A 6,018-nucleotide genomic window follows, 5' to 3' on the forward strand; every position below is an offset into this window, starting at 1 on the left:
ATCCCACACCTGAAAATCAATACTGTCCACCTTCCTTTAGAAAATGTGGATGTTTGGCAGGAAACGTGTGTGAAAATGAGCCATGCAAGCATCCTTCCTGAGACAGCCCATCAGCTGGAATTGTACTTCTGGGCCATTCTTCCTAAAGCTGCCAGAGGAAACCTGTTAAATCTTGAGACAGAATCAGTCTTTGCGCAGAACCCTCCACCTCACCTCCAATTAGGCGTATGAATCCTTCAGGAAGTCTGCAGGGCTGTGGCCCACCCCTTTCAGCCTTTCTCCCTTCTCACTTTTGCTAGCTAACTTTCCTTGACCACCATGGTCTCCATGCTATTGCTAAAATGAGTCCAACAACCACCTGTATCAGAGGGATTTCACTGCCCTGTGTGGAATATTCACCTCCATAGATCTATACATTCCCGCTCTCCTTTCTTTTGGGTTTCAATGGCAGGAAGATTTCTCAGGTGTCTTTTTTTTTTTAAACAGGCCCTTTAACCTTACACCTTTACACAATACTCTGCATGCCATACTCTGCTAAAGCCTTTGTTATTTATTTTAGAACACTTATCCCCATCTAAGACACTACATATTCTTTGTTTTATTTTTTGGCAGCCCCTTTTAACATGGAATGTCTTGACTATTTTCTCCACTTAGATTCCCAGCATCTAATACAGTGCCTGGCCCTTATCAGATCCTCAAATATTTATCAAACACATGCACAAATTGTCTTTATTTCACCATGTATAGATTGTTTCAAAAATGCATCTTTAATTAACTTATTTCTATACCTCTAACCTTTTCCTCCAATATATAGTTTAATAACTTATCTAGTTCTACTTACCACTCAGTGGGTTTCCATAAGGTAAAATTGAATTTCTGCTGTGGAAGAACTTGCTTATTTGAACAAGCTTATTAGGATGCAAAGAATCTGGAACTATTCACCAAACTTAAAGAATGTAATGTTGAAGCTAGAAGTGGCCTTAAAGGTTAACTTTCTCATAAATGAGAGTTCTGAAGCTGAGAGCAACATTTCCTTGGACACACGTCACCTACCCTGGGCAGGCAGTGCTGGGTTCTATAAGAAAGCAGGTTGAACAAGCCTTGAAGAACAAGCCAGTAAGCAGCACTCCTCCATGGCCTCTGCATTAGCTCCTGCCGCCAGGTTCCTGCCCTGATTTCCTTCAGTGATGAAGAGTTATATGGAATAAGGAAAGCAAACCTTTTCATTCCCAACTTGCTTTTCATCAAGGTACTTCATCACAGCAATAACAGCCCTAACTACGACAAGCAGTCTGCTCAGGAATTCTTGATCAAATTTCTGCAGGTTCAGAATAGTAAGTCATTAGATATTGCATCATATGTATGATAGAATAAGTTTTACATAACTACGACCTTTCACCAGGTATCTAGAGACTAGTTTTGGTTGGTTGACTAGTTGGTTTGGATATAAACTATTCCCAAAAGCATAAAGACCAGCATTTAAATAGCACTATTGGCTTGTGATAACTTTCTCGGTACTTTCTTTATCTAAACGCATCTAATCTTCAGGCAAAAAGCATTATTGGGTCAGTTCCTGGTATCATTCCCCTTTGTGCTGGAGGAGACAGAGAATGCTCAATGATGTGGCTGAGCTCGGCTTTGAAGTCTTATTGTCTGAACTGATAGCATGGCCTTTTACTCTCATGCCAGTCTTTGAGACACAAATAAAAGTTATTGATTAAGAGAACATTATTTGTACAGATCTGGTTGTAGGACAATGCTATCAGCGTAGAAGTTTTGTCTAAAGAAGTAGTTTCGTTTTGGGGACTCAGTAAGAGAAACTGACTCTGAGGCACATGCCTCTGTGGTTCTGTTCCATATGGAAGTTTAATTTTTAACTTCATATTCAGAGTCTTCAAAGTGATTTAATGTTTCTTTTAAACCTAATGAGGCAGCATAAAAACACATTTTGATTGTGTGTGAAGACATCCAAAGAATATTGGAAAACATGAAGATGTATATATATATTGCTATCTGAGCACAAGATTTTGCTGTTTTTTGGTTTCATACTCCCAGATATATCTGGAGCTGAGCATATACTATTCTAATCATGAGTTAAAATTCTCTACAATTGGGATCATAGTTAACAGCTGCACAGCTGACTACTATACTCCATAGTTTTGCAACTTGTACGCTATTTTGTAAGTAATTTACATTATGTGTAATTCTGCAGATGTGTTTTTACAGAACTGTTTCATATTTTTGAGTTTCCATTGCTTCAAAAAAAAATCTTTTCAGGAAACATTTACAGGATTGAGGTGCACATGTTGGAGTTTAGGCCTTGTTTCCTACATTGGGTAAGTTTAGTCCCACCTGCTGATTTGTTTATTCTGAATATATTACGTAGATCCTAACAGTTATTTTAATGACTTCCTTAAGGAAATGTTATGTTAACTAGAAAAACATCTTGAGATGTATTGGTGTTTTCTATTTAGAGGTTATTTTCTAGCTTACTAAACAAAAAAATAGGTCTAAATATTTAATGTAACAATAGCTTTGGAAACGAGGTATATCCAAGTTTATCATAAATAATAGTAACAACGGTGTTAAATAATTCATTAAATTATAGTATCATGATAATTTGAAAGTTATTTATTTTATAGCCTATTAGTATGTTCTCTCCTATAGCTTATGGAAAAATGACTTCACATTTAGAATGCTAAATTGGGGCTTTGGGATTTAATAGCTGCCTGGTGTGATTGAGGACTAAGGCTCTAAATATGGAGGTGCTCATTCTTGTGGATAAATACTGAATCCACATCCCACAATTGTCGCTGAGAAACCAACTGCTGATGAAAACCCACATGAAATGTCAACCTACTGTCTTAACAACATGGATAATTATATATTTCCCCTAGAGTTTAATCACCCCCTCTCCAGTATCCTGGCCACATTCCAAGAGAAATCATCCAACTCCATTATTGTAACCAAAAGTCTTTGTTGATTTGATCTAATCTCATCTTCTCAATTTCCTATCGTTATATATTGCTTTAAAGCTGCTTTATTTCACCTAGAAGATAGGATTTCACTGGTATAGTACATATCTTATTACCTTTTCATATCAAGTGTGTATTTTTGAAATGAAAAAGACATTTGTTGCAGCTAACAAAGCAACTTCATCACCAAAAACATCATATAATACATCCTATTTATAAAGAAATTTCTAAATAGTACTGTATACTTATAATGTTATAATACTTAAACTGGAAGAGAAAAAATTACTCCTGCCCTGCTTACATTTTGACAAAACTATTGTGAGAAGTTCATTGTAGAAGTTGTATGTTTTGCTTTCCTCCATTCAAATGACAGTGGGTCCTAGTGAGTTTTTAATTATTTCGCTTCACACCATAAAAATGGTGCACTTCAGAACATTTGGAAAACAAAAGAAGCAAAAATTTATAATGATTACTTCACATACAATCAGGTGTGCAATCAGAATTTTATTGTTTAGCTTTATTTTTTATTGTTTGTGGATGTAAGGTGCAATTTTCTTCTTATGTTGTGGAAAGTTAGACTACAAACTGCTGTGAATAGATTGAACAGTAGTAGAGTTCTTGCCTAAAATGAACAATGCTCTGGCTATCATGACCTACGAAACACAGACATACATACACAAAGCACATATACAACACTACTATGAAATCAACATCTTCTCTCATGTATATGATAATTTTCATGTTATAAAACAGTCTACAACACATTCATTAAAATTTTGAAATAATTCAATACCATAAATGTCTTGTTACATGCAACTGATCATCATTGCTAGATATTCAATTTGTTTCAGTTGATAGCAAGACACACAGAATCTGACATTGAAAGTCATGTAAGGATGTTGCTTTGCCAGTTAAATTGTAAGTGAATACCAGTCTACATGCAGATACTATAGTGATGAAACATGCTTACCAACATGCAAACAACTCATCAAGTTATTCCAATGTTTGGAGCAAATGTTCCAATCATTAATTTAAAATTAAGTCTTGCTTGCAACATATACGAGTTAAAGATAACAGTGAACTACAAAGAATTATTAGAATTCTGAGCTGCAAAACATTTTCTTTTCTCTTAGGATTATTACATATTTTTTCAAGGGAAGCCATTTGTTTTCATTACAAGCAATTAATAAAGCAAAACATTTGTATTTCACAAGTATGCTTGAATTTCACAGTTCTTGTTATTTAACACCAGAAAGTAAACTCTTATTTTAGGAGGGACAATAAATCATGACATCGGGTTTTTTCTAAACTGATACCTTTTGGAGAAACTAAAAATGTAAAAACAGTTCACTTTTTCCTGTTAATTGCTTTTGTTGTTGTTGTTAGATAATATATTGTTTAATACTTATCCATAATCATTACTGACAGAAAGCATTATATGACCACACATAAACACAATAGTTGAAAAGAAATCAGTCTGGGAGCATATGCTCTTTTAGTTTACCCAAATCATGTGACTTTAGTTAACATTTCTTCTTCTTCTTCCCCCTAAATTCAACATGTGGCTTGCCATACAATAGAAATTAGAAAGAGTTCATTATCTTCCCTTTTTTGTTGAACTATGAGCCATACACTCAGAGACATTAAAGAAAGGTTATCAGTTCCCATATTCAATGCTTTGGTGACTGAAGAATAATGCTGTCAGTTTTTGAGGTGAATCATTTTGCCACTTTTTAAAAATCAGATCTTTGTCTGGAAAATCCATCTGTTTTAAATATTGGTGGGTTCTTGTCAGTTCTGCTTAACTCATACTGAAATGTAAAGAACACCGAGCAAAATCTAATAAACCAGATTATCCACTACACTAACATTTTATATCTTGCTCCACTTACTGTTTCCAAACCATTAGAATTCTCTAAAAAGCATTAATGAAGGGAAAGCTTTTTGACATATGTGCTTCACTTACAGCATCATTTAAATGTGCTTCTTGAGTGGAAGCCATTGGATTAAAGTAGGAAACAGAACCAGTAGTCTTGCTACACCGTCTTCTCGTTAACCGGATTCATTCTCTAACTCTCAGACCAAAGTGTCTTGCTCAGAAAAGCCCAGCCAGACCTGCTTTTTTCAGAGTGGTGCAGTAGGTCAGATTTCTGCGTGATATGTCCCTAGAACAACTTGCCCACCTTTCCACAGCACATCTTGTCTTTTATGTAACTCTTGTAAATACCACTGTGGTAATTAGAGACTTCCAAATAGCTTTTCCAAGGTTATTGTAAGTGTGGCTTTACTTACAATTCTGCATGGCAAACAAGTTTTTGTTTTTTTGGTTTTTTTTTTTTTGAGGGGGGGAACTAAAAGAAAAAAAATTAAGAAGAAAGTCTACATGACCATTCTTTTTTATATCTAGCCATGTACTGTTTCTGAAGAGAATGTAACTTTGCACCTTCCAACTGTATGTGAGGTTACTTGATTTCATTGTTCTCTCTTGTGGGTGAGTCCACACCTACCAGCACCCCACTGGCATTCTGCATTCCCTAGACATGTTTCTGATAGTCACAACTGGGAGATGTAGAGTCTGGCAATGGGACTTAGTGTAAAGGCAAGAGCCACTGTTAAACATCTTGTATTGTGCAAGACAGCCCCCACCCACCACAAAGAACCATCATCCCCAATGTCAATAAGCGTCCTGATTGAGCAACTCTGCTCTGGTCTGAGGGTCATACCCATTGGAGACTGTTTTCCTTTTTGTGAAGATTAATCATTTAGTAGTTGATATACATCTTAGGAGTGAGTTATGGTAAGATTCTGCAGCTATTTGTGCCTACTAAACTGGAGAATACTGTAAATAATACCCATGGATTCCAGCAAATTATCAAAAACTAATGTATCTTAAAAATGAAGTTTTATTTGTTTTTTTTCTAATGAATTATGATACAGCACTTCCAAAAAGAGGCATTTCTCCTTATAAGTATTTATTATCATGTTTTCATGGATTTAGACAAGTAAGATTGTATATCAAAAGAAGACCAGAAGCACAGCTGAG

Source organism: Peromyscus eremicus, chromosome 12 (assembly GCF_949786415.1).
Source record: "Peromyscus eremicus chromosome 12, PerEre_H2_v1, whole genome shotgun sequence".
NCBI classification, from domain to species: Eukaryota; Metazoa; Chordata; class Mammalia; order Rodentia; family Cricetidae; genus Peromyscus; species Peromyscus eremicus.